Source organism: Dermacentor andersoni, chromosome 1 (assembly GCF_023375885.2).
Source record: "Dermacentor andersoni chromosome 1, qqDerAnde1_hic_scaffold, whole genome shotgun sequence".
NCBI lineage: Eukaryota > Metazoa > Arthropoda > Arachnida > Ixodida > Ixodidae > Dermacentor > Dermacentor andersoni.
Genome location: NC_092814.1, coordinates 244,182,563 through 244,195,587, shown reverse-complemented (window position 1 = coordinate 244,195,587; position 13,025 = coordinate 244,182,563). Strand labels below are relative to the sequence as shown.

The window sequence follows — 13,025 nt, the reverse complement described above, 5'->3', positions numbered from 1 at the left end:
TCGCGTGCTCGCACCACGATGGCTCAGTAGACGTGGCATACTGCTGCTGACAGAGGCGGATGCAGGTCGTCCAGGAAGCACGCTGAGCTTTGTCAGCACTGAAGTGCCGGTATGTATTAAAAGGGAGGTGGGGGAGAAGCGGGGACTATAGTGTCCCCTCTGGATCCGCCACTGGCTGCTGAGTATGTACGGATGAAAACACGGTCCTGTATATAGCGCCATTGGAGTGCACGTAAAACACCCACTACTACCGCGTTGCTCACCGCCCCTGTGCCTGCCTTGGAACATTAGACCAAATCAATCCATCACTCGATCGATCAACGAATTAATTGATTAATTAAATATTGATTAAACGGAACAAAATATCACCCACCTTCACGTTAAATTGTAGATTGATGCAAAAACAAATTTGATTGATTGATTGATTGATTGATTGATTGATTGATTGATTGATTGATTGATTGATTGATTGATTGATTGATTGATTGATTGATTGATTGATTGATTGATTGATTGATTGATTGATTGATTGATTCACTCCATTTACACTCGCGCGCAGAGCGGGGCCGACACCTCTTGAACGAAGCATACACACTGTAGCCATCTTTTCAGCAAGTGCAGCGAATTCTATAAATCGTGCATGAAGCCTGCACCGTGTGAACAGAACGGCGACATGCAAAATGATGCAAATATATACATTTACTTCTCTGCTACAACGAACAACAAAGTGAAACACCTCCCTGATTATAGTCCAGGGGTTCATAAAGATTCTGGCCTTGGGGAACTCCACCTGTTCACCCAGGCTGCTGCGGATCAACTTATCCTGATTGATGTGAGCGTTAAGCGTGGAAAAAAAATTCATAACGTCCGAAATTTAGCGGATATATTATCATCGTTTAAAGTAAAAAGCGTTGGTTACCTAAAATGTGAAAATGTGCACTTCTTTAAGAGCTACCTTGCTTAGAATGCAGAGACGTTGCCCTCTAGAAACGTGTAGCGTTTACTCGCGGAGCAGAACGGGTCAGTTTCCTGTGTGCCTATATACACCGTTTTTTCGTAGGCGCCGCCATATTGTGAACGCAGTGGCGCCGCCTATGAGCAGCGCCATACTGGCTTGGGTGAAAGCGGTCTTTTGCATGGCAGGTATACGCTCGGCGGTCGGTTCTGGCGTTTGTTTTCGCGGTCGTGCGGCCTGTTTAGTATGACGCGCGTCTTCTACGTGGTAAACGGTTCTCTGAAACGTGCTGGAGTAGTTCAAGGTGTCATGGCCGGAGTTTCTGCGGGCGTTGAGGTGGACGGAACACGCAGCGCGATGTGTGCGCGCATATTTGAGCCTACAATCAGCCTCGGACATCAAGTGTGTATTTCTGAATGTTCCATTCACTAATTTGATCTCATTGCAGTATTATCCTCTATTTCTAAGCTGCGGTTTAGGAGCCATGAAACATACGCGACGATCGTAACAGCGTGGGTACTGTTCTGCTACGATAGGAGCTGTGCTGTTTGACAAGCGTTCAAACTGTTCACTACAGGTTATATTGCGTGACTACTTGGTTGGGTGGACGAGGTTTCCACCCATGAATAAAATAGTTTCGGCTAGTAATAGCAGCATACCTTACAGTCTGAATTGAAATGAAATTATGGGGTTTTACGTGCCAAAACCACTTTCTGATTATGAGGCACGTCGTAGTGGAGGACTCCGGAAATTTCGACCACCTGGGGTTCTTTAACGTGCACCTAAATCTAAGCACACGGGTGTTTTTGCATTTCGCCCCCATCGAAATGCAGCCGCCGTGGCCGGGATTCGATCCCGCGACCTCGTGCTCAGCAGCCCAACACCATAGCCACTGAGCAACCGCGGCGGGTATACAGTATGAATTAAGCTTGTCCAGCAAAGCGACCGTTTACGAACTGCGCGAGCGTCCTAAGCAGTAGTAGGTGCTGCATTACAGATATCTTTGTTCTGTATAGCGCATGGTCCAAGCATACGGCATCAACGGTTATATATCTATAAACGTTGTGTGGCGTTAGCCCGTTTTCTCGCGCTTTTTAGAGAAAGAGGATGATAACCGAATTTTTTTTTTTCGGTTGTGTTCGTTCAGTTCTCTAGGACGCACTCACACGTATTACGGAAATTTTGCGCTCAAAAATAGCTATCGCATTCTTTTTATGCGAACCCTCTCATATATTATGGCTGTATACAGGCCAAAAAGGCAATGCCGAAGCACACAGCTTCGCACAAGCACAAGCATATACACATATGTGTATCGTGCTGGCTCACCCAGCGCAGTGGTCGCTGTGCTGAAGTTTTGTCGTCCACATCACTTGAGGTTTCTTTTGAGTTGTCTCTACCTTTTCTCTTAAAATTTTATTGTGGCTAATAGCTTACTGTACCATTGTTGGTGCGGACGTGCATGGCTTTTAATTCACACTTTCGCTTTATTCCTGTAAATCCTGACGATAGGAGGAACAGCGCATTAGAAGCACCAGTGGCGGCTGCCTCATCCGTATTTTCTCATTTCAACATTGTTTTAAATTTCCACTGTAAACACCATACACATACACAATATATTTAAATACATACGCAGGACAAAGTTTATTATATTTTTCAAAGAGAAGGAGGTAGCCAATTAATAGATATTTCTAAATGTATGGATAGCCTATGCCTAGAGAATGAATATGTTGCTGTATGTTCACCTTGATTGAAATTACTTTGCGTGCTTTTTTGACCCTGAAAGAAACCTGCAGACTTCAGTGACCCCTTCAGCGAACTCTTTTATCAACGGCGAATGAAATGCACGTGAATGATATGTGTCTCCGTATTGCTTCTCTTTCCAGTAACCAAAACTAACGACTCATGAAAAAAAAAACTAATAACTTACAACATTTATTGGGGATGGAAACGTCGCCACTTGTATGTAGAGGTCATAAATATATACAGGTAGTCCCAACTTTCATGCACCAAGATTTTTTTAATTATGGGGTTTTATGTGCCAAAACCGCTTTCTGATTATGAGGCACGCCGTATAGTGGAGGACTTCGGAAATTTCGACCACCTGGGGTTCTTGAACGTGCACCTAAAATCTAAGTACACTGGTGTTTTTGCCCCCATCGAAATGCGGCCGCCGTGACCGGGATTCGATCCCGCGACCTCGTGTTCAGCAGCCCGACACCATATCCACTGAGCAACCACGGCGTGTTCACCAAGATTTTAAAAAACAGCAATTGCGTTACTCGAAGAAAGTCTAGGGCATATTGTTTCTAGTAGAGTAGCCGCCAGTAACTCTTTCGTTAGTCAGATTTAATTAGGTAATTGTAATTAATGATCTAACTCGAGACGTACTGTTTTAATTATCAAAGTGTCAAAGAGGCATTTGTAGGCACAGCCAAGGTACATCTAACTGCGGTATATTCAGCGACGTACTAATTGCGTACTAATTTTTTCCGACTGATAAGTGAACCCGCGAAATATGAAAAATAACACGTGACTGCGCTCCCACCCGTATCATAACGCAGTGCCCTCGAACACGCTCCCTCTGTGTTAGCCAGAACGAAATAAAGGAAATAAAGAAAAACATCGTGATCGAGCTAGTGCCTTATCTGCGACGCCCCGGCCGAAGTAACACGTCGCGTTTGGTGTTAGTTGGAAACAAGTTGTGATAGCTGTTGTCTTAGCGAAGATAAAGTGCACAGATGATTTTTTTTTGTTTTGTTCTTGCCACAAAATATATCACCACAAAAGCTAACTGAAACGTCAGTGCAAAGGTTCAAAGGTTCATTTTGTTTCGTCCCAGTCTTTATATAGCAGAAGGCAAACATGATCCTTGCCTTGTGAGCTGCAAATGGCAACAAGAGGAAGGCCGCATATATATATATATATATATTGTGACGCAGCAGTAATCACGGCTTTTATTCCGCGTCACAAGATTAGGCGAACCGACCACGCCCACAGCACGGAGCACACTCGAGAGCCAGCCCCACAAGCGATGATGAAGAAGAACCCCATATAAACCCCATATGATGATGATCATGTACAGATGACAAAGAATAGCTTATAAATTCCCACACTAATGTCCCCTCGCGCGAGAGCGGCCATCCTGGCCGCAATTCAAAGGGGCGGTGAACGTCTCGTGAAAGGCTTCATACGGGAAACGTGGACAATCTCAGCGGCGCGGCAGCGGCGGTCATTTGGAACAATAACTGGTTCCACGCGATAGTTCACTGGAGAAGTCTGCTCCAAGACTTTGTAGGGGCCGATGAACCGAAGCTGAAACTTGTCACACAAGCCAGGAGTACGAACTGGTGTCCGGAGTAGCACTTCCTCGCCAGGGCGGAAGCACACGACGCGATGAGAGGCGTCGTAATGCTGCTTGCGGTCCTGTTGCCGTGCTTCGGTGTTGATGCGGGCGAGCTGGTGACAACGCAGAATGCGGGACACATATTGTTCACAGGAGGATGGACATTGATTGACAATTGGCGCGAAGAAAGAGACGTCAAGACAGGAACTGGGCGAACGACCATAGACAAGGTAGAATGGCGAGTAACCGGTCGTGCGTTGAACGGCGGTATTATACGCAAAAGTCACGTATGGCAAAATTGCGTCCCAGTTTCTGTGATCCGGTTCGATGTACATGGCTAGCATGTCTGACAGCGTGCGATGAAATCGCTCTGTGAGGCCGTTAGTTTGCGAATGGTAACTGGAGGTAGTCTTGTGGGTGGTTCCGGAGGCTCTGAGTACTTCGTCTAGTAGTTGCGAGAGGAATGCTTTTCCACGGTCGCTCAGGAGGACGCGAGGAGCACCGTGACGCAGTATTAAGGATTGAAGTATGAATGCAGCAACTTCAGAGGCTGAGGCAGAACTCACACAAGTTGTTTCGGCGTAGCGTGTCAAGTGATCAACGGCTGTCACAATCCATCGTTTACCGGTGAGAGTCACAGGAAGTGGGCCATATAGGTCAACTCCAACGACCTCAAATGGTTGCGACGGACAAGGAACCGGTTGCAGTTGTCCGCTTGGAGCTGATGTAGGGAGCTTTCGACGCTGACATAGAGCGCAGGAAGCGACATACCTCGCTACACTGGCGGACAATCCAGGCCAGTAGAAGCGCCCTTTGATGCGGTCATAGGTTTTCTGGAAACCAAGGTGACCAGCAGTCATGTCGTCGTGAGAAGCCCGCAGGACATAAGCACGTAGAGAGCGTGGCAGAACAGGAACCCAGCGTTGACCGTCAGGGTGATAGACATGACGGTATAGGACGCGGTTGTCAATCTTAAATTGCGTCAGCTGCCGACGAAGGCGGGCGTTAGGCGGGCGCGAAGCTCCTTGAAGGTGGTCGATGATGCGCCGACAGTAAGAGTCGGCAAGTTGATGAAATTGGAAGGATTTGTTGTCGTGTGGAGGCATCTCGTCGACAGTGGCCAACAAGAAAGCATCTGAGGAGGGATCGAGCGAAAGCTTGTCACGGATGGTAGTTGGAGCTCCATTGCATGGTGTCGTAGGAAGCGGACAGCGAGAAAGTGCGTCTGCATCTTGGTGTTTTTTTTCCGCACTTGTAGGTAATGGTAAAGTCGTATTCTTGCAAACGAAGAATCCACCGACCAAGTCGTCCAGACAAGTTCTTCAGCGTCGAAAGCCAGCATAATGCATGATGGTCTGTAACGATCGTAAAGTGGTGGCCGTGAAGATAAGGTCGAAACTTCTGCACAGACCAAATGATAGCTAGACATTCCTGCTCCGTGATGGTGTAATTCTTTTCGGCGTTTGTCAGAACGCGACTTGCGTATGCGACGACCCTCTCACCTAAAGTGTCGTCTCGCTGTAGGAGAATGCCACCAATTCCGTGACCACTAGCATCCGTATGCAGGAGGGTAGGAGCAGCTTCATCAAAATGGCGTAGTACTGGTTCAGATGTGAGAGCGCGCTTCAGATGGGTGAACGCAGATTCACATTCGGGAGACCACACAAAGGGAACATTAGAACCCAGTAATTTGTGCAGAGGTGACGCTATTGAGGCGAAGCCCCGTATGAATCGCCGAAAATAGGAAGCGAGGCCTAAGAAACTACGCAAATCTTTGGTCTTTTCGGGACGAGGGAAGTGCTGAACTGCGGAAACCTTGTCAGGATCAGGACGAATGCCATCTTTGCTCACAATGTGACCTAGAACTTTGATTGTCTTGCTCGCAAAATGGCATTTCTTAGTGTTTAGCTGAAGTCCAGCGTTGGCAAGGCACGTGAGAACTTCATCCAGACGTTGCAGGTGCTGAGAGAAGGTTGACGAGAAAACAACAATATCGTCGAGATAGCACAGGCAAGTCTTCCACTTTAGGCCACGAAGAACGGTGTCAATCATGCGCTCGAATGTTGCGGGCGCATTGCAAAGGCCGAATGGCATGACATTAAACTCGTAGAGCCCATCGGGTGTTGAAAACGCTGTTTTCTCCTTATCATCCTCATGCATAGGTATCTGCCAGTAGCCGGAACGCAGATCGATGCTGGAGAAGTACTCGGCACCCTGCAGGGAATCCAAGGCATCGTCTATTCGCGGCATAGGGTATACATCCTTGCGTGTGATCTTGTTAAGTGCTCGGTAGTCGACACAAAATCGAACAGAGCCGTCTTTTTTGCGAACCAAAACAACGGGGGAAGACCAAGGGCTAGCAGAGGGGCGTATTATGTTTCGTTGGAGCATGTCGGTGACGTTCTCGTCAATGACTTTCCTCTCGGCTAGCGATACGCGATATGGTCTACGGCGCACGATGGATGTACCATCTGTCTCTATCCGATGCGTCGTAATCGAAGTCTTTCCCAACGAAGCTGAATGCGCGTCAAAGGAAGCTTCATGTTTTCGGAGCAAGTGGTGGAGTGTGCTCTTCGGTCCCCCGTCCTCTGACTCCCCGCTCAACCTCCTGGAGCTTCGATCGGGTCGCCGATTGTGCCAGCTGTCCGCCAACATGTCGCAGGACGAGCCAACAGGCACTTCTACTTCCACCATCTCGGCCTCGACTACCCCAGCCTCTCCGTATTGGGTTGTCAGTGGGCACCAGCGTGATCCCCATCTGTTTGCTGGACTTCGCGGTGAAGACGTCGAGGATTGGCTGGACGACTATGACCGAGTGAGTTCGGCTAACCGTTGGGACGATGCGTCCAAGCTACGTCACGTCGCCTTTTATCTGACAGGCGTAGCGAAGACTTGGTTTTTCAACCATGAGGTTGATTTCACGAACTGGGGCGCTTTCAAACAGCAGCTCCGCCAAATCTTCGGTACACCGGCTGTTCGTTCTGCCCTCGCAAAAAAGACGCTCGACACTCGCAAGCAACAACCCGGTGAATCTTATACGTCGTACATCGAGGATGTGCTTGCTCTTTGTCGACGCGTGAACACGGCCATGACCGAATCAGACAGGGTTCGCCACATCCTCAAAGGCATCGGAGCTATTGCTTTCAATGCTTTAGCCATCCAGAACCCCGCTACCGTCGCTGATATCGTCGCTACTTGCCAGCGCCTTGACGAACTCGAATCAGTACGGTTGCAGCCGGACACCACTGCAAACACTAGCGCCGACGACCCTACGTTACGAGCAATGATACGCGCAATAATTCGAGAAGAGCTTCAGTATCTTGGCTTAGCAGCAGGACCTATGCCTTCTCATGCCTCCGATACCAATCTGCGAGATGTCATCAAGGAGGAATTGGCATCCATGGCTGGTGCAGCGTACACGGACCCTCTAACACCTAGGGCCCCATCGACGTACGCACAAGTAGCCGCAGCTACTCCAGTCATCGTCCCACCGATGCCTCCAAAACCAACACCGGCTCACATCGCTTGCATGACTACCAGCGCACCTACCCAAACCAGCTATCCGCAGTGGCGTCCTCCTCGTCCCATCTGCTACTACTGCGGCTATCGTGGCCACATAGCGCGTTTTTGCCGCAAGCGCCAGCAAGACGAGCGTCGCGGATATGACGTATACGAACGGGATGACTTTTCGCCCGGAGCTACTTTCCAACGTCTAGGGAGCTTCCATGACCAACGCCGTCCTTATGGTCCACCGCGCGGACGCTCTCCATCGCCTACTGTAGCATCCGAGACAGCTTACCGTCCTGCGAGACGCCGCTCGCCGTCACCCCTTCGCCGCTCTACGTCCCCACTGAGACCTGCTTCTCAATTCGCCGAGCGTCGTCCGGAAAACTTAATTATGCAGCTTTTGGAGGAAAAGCTGCATCGAACGACAGGACAGAAATTCCTCCATCGCGTCCGTACAATGTGATATTGGTTGTAGTAGAAGGTGTACAAGTAGAAGCTTTAATAGACACTGGTGCTAGTGTTTCCGTCATTCACCGTGATTTGTGTTCGCGACTTAGGAAAGTTACGACCCCCTATGATGGACCTACGCTACTCGCTGCTCAAGGGGCCTCCATTCGACCTATCGCTATGTGCACAGCTCGTATTTCCATCGATGGACTTCTACATCACGTACAATTTGCAGTGCTAAGTTCGTGTGCCCATCAGCTCATATTGGGATGGGATTTTCTTTCTACGGCCTCCGCCTCCATCTGCTGTGGACAACGCGTTCTCCACATGACCGACACGACCTATTCACTTCATGCAGATGACACACCCCTTCACTTCGTTGCTGCAGAAGATACCGCGTTACCTCCTCGCCATCAAAGCATCGTTACTATCACGTCTGATGTGATTGACTGCGGCGACGTGCTCGTCTTACCATCTGCACGCTGTCTTGCAAGAGGGATAGCCTTTGCATCAGGGCTCGTTAGGTTTGATCATGGCGCTGCACTTCTCTACGCTACAAACCCGACATCCGAAAAGATTCTCATCCCTAAAGGCACTACATTGGCTTGCGCCACTGCATCAGAGTCTATATCTGTTATTTCCTTTACACCAGCTTCCTCTGAAGGTCCTTGTACCGGACGGGCCGCATCTCCTTCAGCTCTTGTGAACGACGATGAAGTTGGTCGGTGCGCTTGGCGCGAGCGAGTGTCGGCCTGGCTGCCTGGCTCCAGTGTAAATAGCCTGTAAATAGCCTCTTCTGTCTGTGTCTTTCCACACGCAACATTCTGGTGGAGGTCAGCGATCCCCGTCCTCACCACGGAACTCGGAAGTGGTCGGCACACCGAGCTTGTCACCATGCCTCCCGGTGACGCGCCCACCCCTGCAACGGCTTCGGCTTGTCCCACTGCTCCAATCGTCACGGTCGCCCCACATCGCGACCCAGGTGTGTTCTCTGGCCTGGAGGTTAGTTAGTTAGTTAGTTTGGGTTTAGTGGCACAAAGGCAACTAAGGCCATGCTGCGCCAGTCACAAGACAAAATAAAGAGAACCGTTAGGGCAGGTAAACCTGCATTACATTATAGTTGGTGTAAATAACCAGTTTTTTCTAAAAACTCGAAGAGGTTAGGAAATGGCACTAGGGGGTCATCTGCTAGTAATAGGGTAGGGTGTAATAGGGTATAGTGTGAGCTGCACTTTGTGACGATGTTGTAGCATATGTGTTGTGGTGAGTATCGGATTCTGAGTATGTAGGAAAATGTTAGTAGCGCTCTGCGATGCTGTAAAGGAGGTTCATTACATTCCACATGTAAGCTCTGTATAGGTGATGTTCTGTAAGCACCGCATGCTAGTCGTAGTCCTAAGTTGTGGACTGGATCAAGTCGTCGGACGTAAGATAGTCTGGCTGAACCATATGTAATGCTACCATAGTCTAGTATGCTACGCACCAAAGTGCGGTAGATGTGTAGCAGGCATTTACGGTCAGAGCCCCACCGTTTCCGGGAGAGGATTTTTAGAATGTTAAGTGCATTGTTCGCTTTGATTTTAATACTATTGATGTGTGCGAGGAAGTTCAACTTTTTATCAAACAGAACACCCAGAAACTTGTGTTCTTGTTTCACGGGTAGTGTGGCATCCTGTAGTTTAAGGATGGGATCTGGTTGTAGGCCTCTTTTTTGTGTGAAGACAACACTAATCGTTTTTTCACTTGAGAAGCGAAAGCCGTTTTCAGATGCCCACTGCGTTAATTTGTTTAGTGTAATTTGAATTTGTCGTTCGCAGGTTGCCATGTTCGATGCACGACATGCAATTTGAAGATCATCCACATATAGTGAATGCATTATAGAAGATGGAATTACATTATTGAGCGAGTTCATTTTTACCACAAACAGTGTTGTGCTCAATACGCATCCCTGAGGTACTCCGTTTTCCTGAATAAATACGCTGGATAGCACCGTTCCTAAACGCACCTGGAATGTTCGATTGGACATGAAATCAGCTAGACATTTAAGCATTCTGCCGCGGATCCCTAAATCCGCTAAATCCCTTAAAATACCGAACCTCCATGTTGTGTCGTACGCTTTTTCAAGATCAAAGAAAACTGTGAGACAATATTGCTTTTGTAGAAAGGCCGCACGTATCTCGTGTTCTAACCGAACTAGATGATCTGTTGTGGAGCAGCCTTTCTTGTACCCACACTGATGATTATCGAGCAGGTTCTCAGTTTCGAGGACGTATGCCAATCTGATGTTTATAATGGATTCATATGACTTGGCGAGACAGCTTGTGAGTGCTATAGGTCGGTAGCTGGTAGCTGTTGTAGGATGCTTTCCAGCTTTCAAGAAAGGGATTATAATGGCTTTTTTCCACGCATTCGGCATTTTTCCTGTTTCCCAGATTATGTTAAAAAAGCGGAGCAATGTCTTAACTGCTTTTGAAGATAGGTGTGCGAGCATTGTGTAATGTATTCTGTCCGGACCTGGCGCTGTTTTTTTGCCAGTAGTGAGTACTCTGTTAATTTCGGAAAGTGTTAGGGGGGCATTATATGGTTTCTCGGAACTTCCTGCTGTCGGAAGCTTTCGTTTTTCTGCTGATTGTTTGTACATTTGAAATTCAGTGCAGTAGTTTAGTGAGCTTGATATGTTATGGAAATGCTGCCCTAATATGTCTGCTTGTTCTTTTAAATTCGTCTGTGTACCTGGAGGTGAGAGTATGGGGATTGTATAAGGAGCGTACTCGCTTCTAAATTTACGAAGCTGATCCCACATTCTTTTGGATGTTATTGAGCTATTGATGGTGGATACATATGCTTGCCATGACTGCCTTTCGGCTTGCCTACGCGTGTACCTGGCTTTCGCCTTTGCTTTTTTGAAGTACAGGAGGTTATCTTGTGTTGGGTATCGCCGAAAGATACCCCACGCTTTGTTTTGTGCTTTTTTAGTTTGTGTACATTCATTCGTCCACCAGGGTTTTAGTTTTTTCCTTAAGAAACCGGAGGATTGCGGGATCGTCTGTTCTGCTGCATCAAGCATGGAGGCAATAATCTTTTCATTCATTTCGTCTATTGTTTGCTCATCTGATATGTCATCGAGACTGGCCTTCTCGCTGAAGAGAGGCCAGTCTGCTAGATGGAGTTTCCAGTGGGGTGATCTTAATGGTACTGTAGGGAAAGGAGATGTTCTTTTAATAATGCCGGGCATATGATCGCTACCATAAGGATTGTTAATAACACTCCATTTAAAATCTATCAACAGAGATGGAGTGCACAGCGCCAGATCAAGACAGCTCATAGCTCCTGTGCTTGGGGAGCAGTACGTTGCCGAACCAGTGTTTAAAAGGCTTATTTCGTTAGTCAGGATAAAATCTTCAACTGTTTGTCCCCTGGTGTCAGTTGTTTTGCTACCCCATAATATGTTATGAGCGTTAAAATCACCTGCTATTAAAAAAGGTTTAGGTAGCTGGTTTAAAATTAACTCCAGATCTCTTACAGTAAAATGTGAATGTGGTGGAATGTACATTGAACAAATGGTAATGGTTTTATGTGCTAAAACCGTGACTGCAACGGCTTCTAAGTAGGTATTAATGGCAACTTCTCTAGCTGCAATGCCACTCTGTAGGACTATAGCTACACCACCCGAAAGCCTGTTCGCCTGAGTACGATCGCGCCGCACAACAGTGAAGCCTTTTAACATGTTCTTGTGCTTTTCGCCTAAGTTTGTTTCTTGTAAGCACAAGGCCACAGGCGAGAAGTTACTTAACAAGTCTTTGATGTCACCTAAGTTGTGTAAGAGCCCTCTACAATTCCAATGAATAATAAAAGCCATCTTGAAATTGAAAGGTAAAAAATGGCACTACGAAAAACTAAGAGGTAGGGTTATAGGTGACATGGATAAAAAGGCTAATACAAATGAGCGATAACCTTCAGGTTATCGCTTTCTTATTTTGGGTGGTTATTGGGATCTTGTCCCTCTTACCGCGCTCAAGAGAGCGCTTGTCCTTCGGTGTCAATGACACCGGGGTTTTTGCGTCGACCTCCATCGCTCTCTCTGAGGCGCTGGAGGATCGAGAGTTAGGCGCCGAGACACGTGTCTCGGGCCTTGGGGTTCGCTTGATCTTAGGGCCCTGCGGGACTGGTGTCTGCAGGGTCGTCGAAGAGGCTGTAGCAGTACTGACTGCTTCCACCACGGGGGCGGGAGGAGTCACTGCGGCACCACTGCGCGTGGGCTCGGAGGACTCCGGAGGCCTCTGTGACGCTGCCCCCGCCTGCGTCACTTCGGCATAACTTCTTCGCGGAAGATACGAAAGCCGCTTTCGGGCTTCAAAGAACGAAATTTTCTCTTTTACAGTTAGAGCAATGACTTCTTTTTCTTTTTTCCAGCAAGGGCAGGACCGTGAATAAGCTGGGTGATCTCCCTTGCAGTTAACACAATGTGGGGAAGAAGTGCAATTCTCAGATTGGTGTTCGTTGGAGCTGCATTTAGCACAAGTTGTTTGTCCTCGACATGCATGTGAAGCGTGTCCAAACCTTTGGCACTTGAAACATCGTCTGGGGTTTGGAATATATGGTCTTACATTGACTTTAACATAACCTGCATCGAGCGAGGTAGGCATTACGCTTGTTCCGAAGGTTAGTATAACGTGTTTGGTGGGGATTTCTTTATCGTTTCTGCGGATTACTATTCTCTGTACCTTGGTAACATTTTGTTCCTGGAAACCTTCCAGCAGTTCCTCGTCGCTT

At 47.8% G+C, this 13,025-nt stretch overlaps 1 protein-coding gene across 1 annotated transcript in view; it reads right to left on the bottom strand.

The window, feature by feature from the left end:
* LOC126548013 (phenazine biosynthesis-like domain-containing protein) overlaps positions 1–13,025 on the bottom strand; it is a 70,517-nt gene that overhangs the window by 20,568 nt on the left and 36,924 nt on the right. The window lies entirely within an intron of this gene.